General features: G+C 37.7%; 1 protein-coding gene across 1 annotated transcript in view; it reads left to right on the plus strand.

Moving 5' to 3' along the window:
* The window catches only part of RXFP1 (relaxin family peptide receptor 1), a 99,209-nt gene that overhangs the window by 18,591 nt on the left and 67,682 nt on the right, over positions 1-12,936 (plus strand). The gene's annotated exons all lie outside the window — the stretch shown is intronic.

Genomic DNA, 12,936 nt, shown 5'->3' on the forward strand with positions numbered 1-12,936 from the left:
ACATGTGACTCTTAGCATCTCGACCAATATTGTAAGCCTATAATGCTTACACTTTCATGGATCCATGATTGATTGGATGGAAGAGATTCTATTAAATATATTCTAAGCACAGTTGCTTGTTACAATAGAAACAATCTGGAAACTAAAAACAATGGACTTAGAAAGAAGGGAAATTTGCACATAGTACACGTGACTTCTGTGAAAAGCAGTGAAGAACAATTTCACCTCCATTAGCTTCATTTAATCATGCCAAAAAACCTGGGAGGGAGACATTACGTATACCTGTGTTATAGAAGAGGAAACTGAAAAGTTACAAAACCTGCACCAAATTCACAATGGCGCAACTAGGAACTTCCAAGAATAACTCCCCCCAACCCAGCAGCAGCCACACTTAGCCTGGGCTGAGAACACACAGTGCCCGTGAGGGGAGCAAGCCTTCAGGACTGCCGTTGTCTGAGGTTGAGACAATTCTAAGGAAAGGCACAAGCAGGAAAATAGTCAGATTTAAATAAGCCTCTTTGATTTTGCTAAATAGTAAGTAGCTATATGGAAAAGCATTAAAATTAAGTCCATGACAGATATTATTAACAAAATAGCCACCATGGGAATTCTAAAAAGGAAGCAGTGGTTACTCGACCCAGCCTGCAGACATGCAGTCAGTCAACAGTCAGTGGTGCCTGGAATAGTCCTGCAATGATATTCAGAGTCTTGCCTTTTATATTTCTCCCTCGGAGGTAATAGCCCCACTGTGTACCTTGAGACATCTATGTCATACCCAAATAAACCCTGTCCAACTCCCATCGTATATACATATGCCTTTGAAATTGTCCTTTGGGTTAAAGATGGGAGAGAAACTAGACTCGGAGTCATAAACACACAGATGATACAGAATGACAAATCTTATAAACAATATGTCTGGCATTTAAAGTTGTTTATGTCTCACAGCCATAATTCTCAGAAAACCTAAAGCATACATACATAGCGCTCTCTCTCTCCCTCTCTTTTTCTCTTTTTCTCTCTTTCTCTCTCTCTCTCTCTCTCTCTCTCTCTCTCACACACACACACACACACATATGGTGTCCAGGTAATTTCATATAATTGTGTGTGTATGTGCTCAAATACCAGCCAGAAGGAAGGTTAGATATTCTTCAAATAACAAACATTTTTAAGTCTGGGAACTTGACAAAGCTTTTAAGCTATAGTAATTTTAAAAGACTAAGATATTGGGGCGCCTGGGTGGCTCAGTGGGTTAAAGCCTCTGCCTTCAGCTCAGGTCATGATCTCAGGGTCCTGGGATCGAGCCCCACATCGGGCTCTTTGCTCAGCAGGGAGCCTGCTTCCTCCTCTCCCTCTCTCTGTCTGCCTCTCTGCCTACTTGTGATCTCTGTCTGTCAAATAAATAAAATCTAAAAAAAAAAAAAAAAAGACTAAGATATTTACCAAACTATTTCAAATTTTGGAAAAATTTTAAACCTATATAAAGATGACAAAAGCAGTAAATGAACACCCCTATACCTTTCACCTGGATTCACCCATTATTAACATTGTCTCACACTTGCTTTCTATCTCTTATCAAACATACAAATTTACACATGTTTTTCTTGCTAAATGATTTGAGAGTAATTTGCAGACATCATGATCCTTCTCTTCTACTAAATAACTTAGGCTGTATCTCCTAAGAATTATGTTCTCTTATCCCCCAAGCAATGATGACATTCAGAAAAATCTAACACTGATAAAATCAGACTATCTAACATAAAGCCCATATTCATATTTCAACAATAATCTTATGACCTTTATAGAAAAAAATTATTTTTTTCCTAATCCAGGCTCCAATCCAGCATCACACCTTACATTCAACAGCCACAGCTCTGTCTTTAATCTGAAGACAATGACGTGAGTTTTGAAGAACGTTGTTCTGTAGAACATTCCTTAGTTTGGACTTGTCTGACTCAAGGGTGTGCTTTTATAAATATCTAAAATAATACCTTTCTTTTTTTTTTTTTTTCAAACACAAGACTGTTAAAGAAGCTGTCACAGAAATATACCAGAGGAAAGCTATGTGCTATGCTTAGGGGCTCATTTCCTGTTAAAATGTCTCCTCATATTGCATCATTTTGTCTTTAAAATAGGGCTTGCAGAACTCCGTTTCCATATCTCACTTGTTCTTTTCATTGTTCTCCGCCAATTTTCAAACAAAAACATCACACTTACCTATCCTGACTGACTTTCAAAGTCATTTCTTTTTTTTTTATTTTAAGATTTTATTTATGTGACAGAGATAGAGAAAAAACATGAGCAGGGTATAGGGAGAAGCAGGATCCCTGTTGAACAGGGAGCCCAAGGCAAGGCTGTATCCCAGGAACCCAGGATATTGATCCCAGGACCCCTGAGATCATGATCTGAGCCAAAGGCAGATGCTTAACTGACTGAGCCACCCCAGCTCAAAGTTACTTCTGGAGCCTTAACCTAAGCCTACGCTTTGCCTTCATCTGTTGGCAATGATTTTCATTTTCCTAGGTTCCCTTACCTAGAGATGCACTCATAGTTCTCATGCTCCCCTCCAGGGTAGGGAGTCTACATCACTATTTTCATCAATCCCCTCTGCATCAGAAATGCATTTGAGTTGCCCCAAAGGGAAAGATCAAGCAACAATGGCTTAAATAAATAAGGGTTTATTTTTCTCACATGAACACTATCAGAAGTAAGTGCCTGCTGACACTGGATCAGCTGTTTGGCCATACCATTAGAATCCCAAGCTCTTTCTTTCACTCCACCATCTTTTGTGCATTGGTTATTATGTTAAACGGTTATTTCCTAAGGCATGCCAAGATGGCTACCGTAGCATGAGACATTAAGTCCATGCTCAAAGATGACATGAAACTCCATCTCTCCCCTTTAATCAAGAAGGCAATAGATTTTCCAGAAATTCTGCCAAGAAGACTTCTACTTCTCAGATCTCATTGGTAGGAATTTGGTCACATAGCCTGCCTAACGGCCAAGGCAGCAGGGAATGCAGGAAATAGGAGTACCATTATTGTTGAGTCCTGCCATCTAATTTTCCAGTACTGAATATATTGTCACCACTGGGAAAAAAAAAAAATGGGGAGGGAGGATTCCAATATGAAAGGGAAGGGGGAGATAGATAATGAGTAGACAACTAGAAATTCCTCTATCTCCTCCCAATCACTGTTTAACTGGATCCATTCTTTACTTCTCAATTTCATTCTATATTTCTTCTTAATTTTTTGTCATTTATCTTCTCTTCCTAGTACTTCCCCTTGAAAAATGAATTTTCAAACATTTTTGTTAGCATTTTATTTTCCACTCAGAATCAAATAATATTCCAACAGCTGGTACTGTCTTCTCTCTCAACATGTGGGGAAACCTGAAATCCAGCAAGAGGAAGTGATTTGTCCACATTTGCCCATCAATTTGGAGACATACCCAAGAATAAAACATAACTCCACTGAACATCAGAACTGACATTAGATGGTGCATATTTGTCCACTTGGTTCTGTTTGGTTCTTCTTGCCTATATCTTGGCCACTTAAATATAAAGTTCTCCACAAGGATTCATCAATTCAGTTGTTTATTTCTGGAAACTTCTCTAAGAGGAAAGATCATAAGAATTGTGTTTCCCTTTTTCTTTTTAATTTTTTATTTACTCTCTAAATATGAAGAAAGGAGAAAACCAGGGTAAGAAGTCATTGTCTTCATTGGTAATCATTGTGCCATATGAACCATGAGTTTGAATTTATAAAACTGCCATCTCCAACACACCTGCCAAGAAACAATAGGAAAATGTCTACTTAGATGCATTATGTTCAAATTTGACCTTGTGGGGAAATATCCACGATAACAAAAACATAAAACACCCTGATGAAGTAGTCTCTCTTCCTTGTACTGGAAAGATTTCAAAAAGAAACAGATCGCCCAAAATAGAAGTCAAAGAGGAAGTCAGTCAGAAGGGATAATTGACCTTGATCATGAAGGGTAAGGTTTAGAAAAAGAAGATATATAGGGATGCTGTCATAAGCCACAAAAAGGAAGGCTGAAATATAAATGACTTTTCCAGGGGTTCACAAGCAGGTCAATACGGGGGATGCGTTGAGGCACCGTGTTAAGAATACATGCTCTGAAGGGAGTCAAACCTGAGTCTGCATCTGTTCTGCCACTTACCCCTCCTTCGATCCCACACAACTTACTCCTCTATGCCTTACCTTCTAAACTGCAAGGTCATGGTAATATTAGTAATTACTTCATGGGATTGTCATGAGGATAAAATGAAGCAAGACATACGAAATGCTTAGCCTTGTGCCTCACACAGTGTAAGTGCTCAGAAGCATGAAAGAAAGAACTGCAGATCGGAGAGAAAGATTAAAGTAATGGATTCTTAGGTTTAAAAAACTAAATTATGACGAGTTGTGACCTCTTTGACTATAAGGCTAAAAGTGTAATCAAAAGGAAACCACTAAAAATTTATTACCTGGACATGATATAATACAGACTGGAATCTGTTGAGACAGTAGGAATGGAAATACGGTGCTGAATGAAAGAGCTATTAAGAAATACAACTGCCCTTGATTTAGGGTCTCTATTTCTTGGCTGCTTCACTAGAGTAATCAATAAAACTGACTGCTGTCCTACCAGTGGGTAGGAATAAAATGTGCTGGTTGGATAGTCAAGACAACAGTTTTGTCATGATTTGAGAAATATGCTAGAAATGCATAACTAGAGAACTCAGAAACCTTGGCTGCTCTTAGTGTTGGGAAATATGTGCATCCATTCAATAAATTCTTTCTGAATACCTATTATGGCAGAGTACTAAGCCCTAAGAAATGTTTATAATGACATCTCACCCAGCTGAAAATCACTTATGCTGGAACCTCAAAAAATTTTCATTCTTAAAAACCATTTAAAAAAACAAAAGAAGAGGAAGGAAATCTTGTCCTTTTTAGGCCCTTGTTCTATCTTTTTGCGTCTTCTTCAATTTCCTTCATAAGTGTTCTGTAGCCTCCGGTGGGAGGGGCTTCGGTCCACTGCTGGATCCTTCACACAGGAGACCACACCACGCATGCTTTGTTCCTGGTTCTCCATCTCGTCGTATCTCTTGGGGAGGCATCTGCTCCCCAACGCTGTCCTGCAGTCTGCTTCACATGGGTCGGTCTGCGTCTTTCTCCTTTCCCTCATGAAACCTCTCCCAGTCAACTGGCTCATTCCTGGCAACTTCTGCTTGCTCTGGGGATTGCTGTAAATTTCAGGATGCCCTTCCAGTCCAGTCCAGGACTTCATAAAATAAGATAGTGTGAAAAGGAGGCCTCCGGTCTCTATCCCGAAACACATCTCCGTTTTATTTTACTGAGGCTAACCCATGTGGTGGGGGGTGAAAAAAAAATCATAGAAGCTTGTGATCTCTTTACTCACCCAGGGCATAATTTCCTACTATTTTTTGATCTTCCCTCCAGATTATTTGGTCCCAGCCCAAGGGAATGGAGGTTCCATCCAATCCATTCCCTCCTGTCTTCTGATGAATCCTTATATCTTTGGGAGGCAAGAAAATTACCTCAGCATATGCTAAATCTGTCAAGGTTCTACCAGAGAAAAAGAAGCAATAGGATATATACTTTTTTATTTTTATATATTTCTCTCTCTTTCTATATATATATGTGTGTGTGTGTGTGTGTGTACACATATACATACACACATACATACATAAGGTGATTTTTATGTTCATATTATTTACATATATGCTCATATATATGTATGTGTATATGCATATACAAGTATAGATTGATAGATATAGAGTGATTTATTGGATTGGCTTACTCAGTTGTGGGCTCTGTCTGGTCAAGTCTAAAATTCACCAGGCTAGAAACTCTTGGGAAGGAACTGACACTGTGGTCCACAGGTGGAATTTCTTCTTCCTCAGAGAAACTCAATTTCTGCTCTTAAAGTCTTCAACTGATTGGATGAGACCCACCCACATTATCAAGGATAATTTCCTTTACTTATAGTAATTGTGGATGTTAATTCCATTTACAAAATGCCTTCACAGTAATGCCTAGATTAGTACGAAATGAAAAACTGGGTACTACAGCCTAGCCAAGTTAACACATAAAACTAACCATCACATATGCATTCTCAATCTGTGGTTTATGTATAAATTTGATGTTCTAAATTCTCCACACTAATCAGCCTTTGGAAAGTAAAGAAAAAGAAGTGTCTCTCCTCAAAATTCTGGCTCTTTCAGGGGTACCTGTGTGGCTCAGTCAGTTGAGCACCCCAGTCTTGGTTTTGGCTAGGTCACGATCTCAGGGTCATGGGATCAAGCCCCAAGACCAGCTCCGCACTTAGCACTGAGTCTGCCTGAAATTATTTCTCTCCCTTTTCTTCTGTCCCTCTTGCCATGATCTCTTTCTCTCGCAAATAAGTAAATAAATGTTAAAAAAAAAAAAATTGTTGCCTCTTGCAATGGAAATCCAGGCTTTCAATAATAATGTTTCATCTAAAACTTTATAAGTTAATTCCAGTAGGAATGTATTTCTTAGTTCTCAGCAATGAATATCACTGAAATAAGTGAAGAGCCCATGCAACAAAAAAATTTCAGGAAAGGAAGAAACCTCAACTATTTTTTTCAAACTTTATCCCACCAAGCTCTAAGACCCCACAAATAAACTAAGACTCTCTTTTCTTTCTCCAAATTTTTATTTAAATTCTACTTAGTTAACATATAGTGAAATATTAGTTTCAGGTATAGAATTTAGAGATTCATCACTTACATACATTGCCCGGTGCTCATCATAACAAGCCCTCCTGAGTTTCCATCACCCATTTGGCACATCCTTTTCCAAGGCCCCCCACCTTTCCTTGGCAACCATTAGTTTGTTCTCTACAGTTAGGAGTCTGTTTCTTGGTTTGCCTCTCTTTTTTTTCCCCTGCATACATTTTTTTCTGTTTCTTAAATTCTACATGAGTGAAATCATATGGTATTTTTCTTTCTCTGACTTATTTTGCTGAACATAATAATACTCCCTAGCTCCATCCACATTGTTGTAAATGGCAAGATTTCACTCTTTTATATGGCTGAGTAATAGTCCATTGTGTATATATACCACTTCTTCTTTATCCATTCATCAGTCGATTGACATTTGGGCTCTTTCCATAATTTGGCTATTGTTGATAATGCTTCTATAAACATCAGGGTGCATGTACCTCTTTGAATCAATATTTTTGTATCCTTTGGGTAAATACCTATTGGTGCAATTGCTAGATCGTAGGTTACTTCTGTTTTTAACTTTTTGAGGAAACTTCATACTGTTTTCCAGAGTGGCTGCAGCAGTTTGCATTCCCACCAGCAGTGCGAGAAGTTTCCCCTTTCTCTGCATGCTCACCAACACCCATCATTTCCTGTGTTGCTAATTTTAGCTGTTCTGACAGGTGTGAGGTGATATCTCATTGTAGTTTTGAGTTGTATTTCCCTAATAATTAGTGATGTTCGGCATCTTTTCATGTGTCTGCTGGCCATCTTAATGTCCTCTTTGGTAAAATGTCTATTCATGTCTTCTGCCGTTTTTTAATTGGATTATTTGGTTTTTGGGTGTTGAGTTTGAGAAGTTCTTTATATATTTTGGATATTAAACCTTTATCAGATATGTCATTTGCAGAACGTTCTCCCATTCTATAGGTCACCATTACATTTTGTTGATATTTTTTCTTTTGCTATGCTGAAGTCTGTCCATCTCCAGTTAATTCAATTCACCACATATTATTCAGTTCCAATGGTTCACATTTGCTTTTGTTTCTCTTGCCTCAGGAGACATAACTAGTAAGAAGTTGCTATGTAAACCAAAATTTTTGAAAATAAAATGAAATTTATTGGAAAGATATTAAAGACATGAGCTTAATAAAAATATAATATATTTTGCTTAGTTTTTCTAGGTTCTTTTATCTTGGTTTTTATGAAAAGTTATTTTTTTTAATTTTTTATTTTTTATTTTTTATAAACATATAATATATTTTTATCCCCAGGGGTACAGATCTGTGAATCGCCAGGTTTACACACTTCACAGCACTTACCATAGCACATACCCTTCCCAATGTCCATAACCCCACCCCCCTTCTTCCAACACCCCTCCCCCCAACAACCCTCAGTTTGTTTTGTGAAATTAAGAGTCACTTATGGTTTGTCTCCCTCCCAATCCCATCTTGTTTCATTTATTCTTCTAATACCTATGGGAAGTTATTTTTAACGGTATGTTCTTAGGTTCTCCTAGGCTAATGATACAGAGAGGGTGTGAGTGAAATAGAGCATGAACTATTAAACTGGTAAGAATGAGTAGATAATGCTAATGAAAATTCTGTCCATCTCCAGTTAATTCAATTCACCACATATTATTCAGGTCTCATTCATTTATTCATTCATTCATTCATTCAAAGTATTGGTTGCCATCTTATACTACCATGCTCAGCACAAGAAATATGACCATGATTTGAAACAAGTCTCCCCGCTCCCAGAATGCTAACAGAAGAGACATACATGGACAAGGATTACAATATAGTGCAACAGGAGGCTGTTGAAATGGGATAGGTACAAGATGCTGAGAAAACAGAGAAATATATAATCCAGCCTGGAGAACAAATAGAAGCTTTCAGAGGAAGGTGATACGTGAATCCTAAAGAAAATATAGGATATTGGCAAGTAAATAAGGAAAACACACTGCCTACTTTTTTAAAGATTTTATTTATTTATTTGACAGAGAAAGAAACAGCAAGAGAGGGAACACAAGCAAAGGGAGTGGGAGAAGGAGAAGCAGGTTTCTCACTGGGCAGGGAGCCTAGTGTGAGTCTCAATCCCAGTACTCTGGGATCACGACCTGAGCTGAAGGCAGACACTTAACGACTGAGCTACTGGCGCTCCAACACACTGCCTATTTACTGCCATTTTCTTGGTAGGAAACAGCAATGTGCATGACACATTTGGGGACTGCAAACAGTCTGTCCTTGGGTCAGTTTTGTGTGAGGCCTTAAGTCAGACTGGAATCAGGATAGGCAGCGATAAATCATAATTCTTTGTTGTTGTCGTCGGAAGAATGGTGTGTTTGTTTTAGTTGGGAAAACGGTATTTTATTTTTTATTCAAGTATGATTAACATTATATGTTTATTACTGTCAGGTGTTCAAAATAATGATTCAACAATTCTATATATTACTCAGTGCTCATCATGACAAGTGTAATCTTTTTTTTTTTTTTTTTTTAAGAGAGAGAGCACACATTCATGGCAGGGTGGCGGGGGGAGAGTGGGAAGAAGGAGCAGAAGAAGAGGGAGAAAGAGAATCCCAAGCAGGGTCCACACCCAGCACAGAGCCTAGGCGCAGGGTGCAATCTCACGACCAAGAGATCATGACCTGAGCCGAAATCAAGAGTCAGATACTAAACTGACTGAGCCACCCAGGCGCCCCACAAAATTGTTTTCTTAATCCCTGCCACCTAGAGAAAGGTGTAATTCTTGGGAAACAAAATTTAATTGATCTGGAGCAGTGTAAGTTATGAGAAAGTCATAATAAAATTTTAAAATGAGAAACTGGGCAGGGGCGCCTGGGTGGCTTAGTTGGTTAGGTGATTGCCTTCAGCTCAGGTCATGATCCTGAAGTCCCCAGATTGAGTTCAGCATCCGGCTCCCAGATCTGCAGGGAGTCTTCTTCTCCTGCTGACCTTCTCCCCTCTCATACTCTCTCTCTCTCTCAAATAAATAAAATAAAAAATCTTTAAAAATAAAATAAAATAAAATGAGAAACTGGGCAGAGGCAATATCTTTGAGAGCTGTTGAGCACCTGGATTTTGTCAGGACAAATTATTTGGGGGGGAGGGCTATTTTTTTCAACTTTATTGAGGTATAGATTAAAATTTTTTTCAAGAATTTTTTTCTGTGTATACACAATGCACATATTTCAAACTCTCAAATTTGAGGTCCAAAATGTCCTTTTAAATAATACCTTCTTTTAAACATCTGTTTCATTATTCATAGATTCATGGAACTAGTTCAAGAGGCCTGAAAATGTTTTGTGGCTGATTTTCTTTTTACTTTTGGCAGAATATACTTAAGTCATCTATCCAGTTTTTCGGAACCTTCAGAGACCGTCTTAGTAACCCAATCCATTGTTTAATAATCCTTGTAGTTAAGAAATTATTCCTTCTAACTACTATGAAAGTCCTTCCAGGCATTAGTGAACATAATAAGGTGCAGCCACTTTCCCAATTGTCAAAACAACATCAATCCAAAGATAAAACAGCTGCACTGGTCCCTCTGGCAATGTCCATCTACTTCTAAAATCTCTTAAAATCAACTGGAAAGTCTCCACTAGAAGACGAACAGCCACTGAGTATTAATCAAGTAATCGATTGCCTGTTCTGCAAGTGAGCTCATGTATTAGTAGTCTGCAAGCATGGAGTGCTTTCCCATTGATTTTTCAACAATGCTGAGTCCTGGGTTTCTCAACCTGGGCACTACTGACATTAGGACAGATAAATCTTTGTTTGGGGGAGACTTCCTGTGCATTGTGAGATATTTACCAACATCCCTGGACTTTATTAGATGCCAACAGCAGCCTCCCCCAAGTCATGATGATAAAAAATAAAAATTTGATCCATTTGATCCCTAGGGTACAGTAAACAAATCATTCTTGATTGAGAACCACTGACCCCATGCTACCTTGTTTCAAAAGGTCTAAAGAGAGCTAACTACTATTACAAATGAGATGTTTGATCTATGGCTAAGAAACCAAATTTTCACACATTTGAATGGACTGTGAATAACTTCAGAATATTTTTATTATTAAAGGAGTACTCTATGGGGCGCCTGGGTGGCTCAGTGGGTTAAAGCCTCTGCCTTCTGCTCAGGTCATGATCCTAGGGTCCTGGAATCAAGCCCCGCATCAAGCTATCCGCTCCGCAGGGAGCCTGCTTCCCCCTCTCTCTCTGCCTGCCTCTCTGCCTACTTGTGATCTCTGTCTGTCAAATAAATAAAATATTTTAAAAATATATATTTAAAAAATGAGTTCTCATTTTAAAAAAACACGTCCAAATTTTCTTGAAGATGTAAACTGCAAAGTAAAATCTCCTGTTTATCATGCAATTATTGGTCCCATTTCCCAAAGATGACCACTGTTGATAGTTTGCTGTGAATACATCAGCATTTAATAAACACAAATATTATATAGCCTTTATTTTATATAAATAAGATCAAACTATACAGACTATTGTTCAACATACACATGTGAATATATAGTTCTAAAATTGCCCCATGTATTTAACAATCCTCTGCTATGACTTATATTTGTGTTTTGTCTTCAAATATCTTAAATAGTTGTTGGCAGTCATCATTTAAGATAGAAATTATTTTTTAAAATAAATGGACTTGGGGCATCTGGGTGGCTCTGTTGGCTAAGCACCTGCTTTCAGCTCAGGTCATGATCTCAGGGTCCAAAATAGCAGCATGAAATCACAGGCAGGTATGTCTAGTTAAAACATCTTCAAACAGTAACTGTGGTTCAAGGCTGACAATTCATCAAAGAATTTTTCTGAAACCCTTGATTTTTATTTTTTTAAGCAAGCTATATATCCAATGTGGGGCTCGAACCCATGAACCCTAGATCAAAATTCTCATGCTCTACCAAATGATCCAACCAGGTGTCCCTGAAACCCTTGGATTTTAAATTTTTTTCTTAAAAAATTAATAGAATATCAAAAGTCAGTATCAACACAGATTAACCTTATTTTATATATACTTGAAGTCTCTGAAGTGTGTGGTGTTCTACCAGTGACATTCCGTGGTTTACAAATCCTTTGACTTCATTTAAATCAATATGTTGAAAAAATATTGATAATTTTAAAATGACTTCACATGTGAGAAAACTATTTACAACATAGCTCATTATTACATAGATTTAACTATTTTCTCCTTCAAATGATATGCTCTGAAACAACTAAGTACAGTCAAAACCTAAGTACAGTCAAATTTCTTCTCTATAAAAAAGTCACTTGTCATTATTAAAATGTTCTGCTGCACTTACAAAGAAAATGCACACCTTTATTCTTTTCATGTCTTGATGACAGATTACAAATACTTTTTTTTAAAAAAGTAAATGTTATTGACAGTTCAAACTATTCTGTTCTTATTTCTCATAATTGACAGTATTCTAGAAAGTTCCAAGCATGTACAAACTTGATAAGAATAATAAGCAACAGAATTATATTTGGAGTCTCCAATAATCTTTAAAGTTTATATAAATCAGAGGTTTTAAAGTGGTATAGTTAACTTATATCCACAGAAAACCCACATATGGATGTTTATAGCAACTTCATTCATAATTGTCAAAATTTGGAAGCAATCAAGACGTCCTTCCGTGGGTACATTCAGACAAAGGAATATTATTCAGTACTAAAGAGACATAGAGGACCTTAAATGCAAATTACTAAAGTCATAGAAGTCATAGGAAGACATTAAAAAGTCATAATAGAGGACCCTTAAGTGCATGTTACTAAGTGAAAAAAGCCCATACGGAAAGGGCAGGAAACTCGTTTCATTCAATGAGGTTTGCGCAAAATCTTGCACAGAGCCTCACACGTAGGAATTATCTAATCCGTGAGTGAGCAGGCTCATGTACTTTCCTGATGTTCTCTATGACTTCTTCCTCTAGTATCAAACCAATCTTGATTCTGGGTAAGAACTTAATAAATTCCTAATTTTTTTAATGACTGGCTGGGGGATTTTTGAAAAAGAAGAAGGGAATTGAATAAACCTGTAAAATATGGCAGACATTTCATGGAAAAAGGATTGAGGTGGGCGAAGGAAGAAGAGGAGGGTGGGGCTGGGGGTGGACATTCCACTTGGGAAACAGCGTGAGAAATGAGAAAAGGCAAAGAAAGGAGAATCCT

This window comes from Mustela putorius, unplaced genomic scaffold, assembly GCF_011764305.1.
Source record: "Mustela putorius furo isolate JIRA1106 unplaced genomic scaffold, ASM1176430v1.1 tig00000056_pilon_pilon_pilon, whole genome shotgun sequence".
Classification (NCBI taxonomy): Eukaryota; Metazoa; Chordata; class Mammalia; order Carnivora; family Mustelidae; genus Mustela; species Mustela putorius.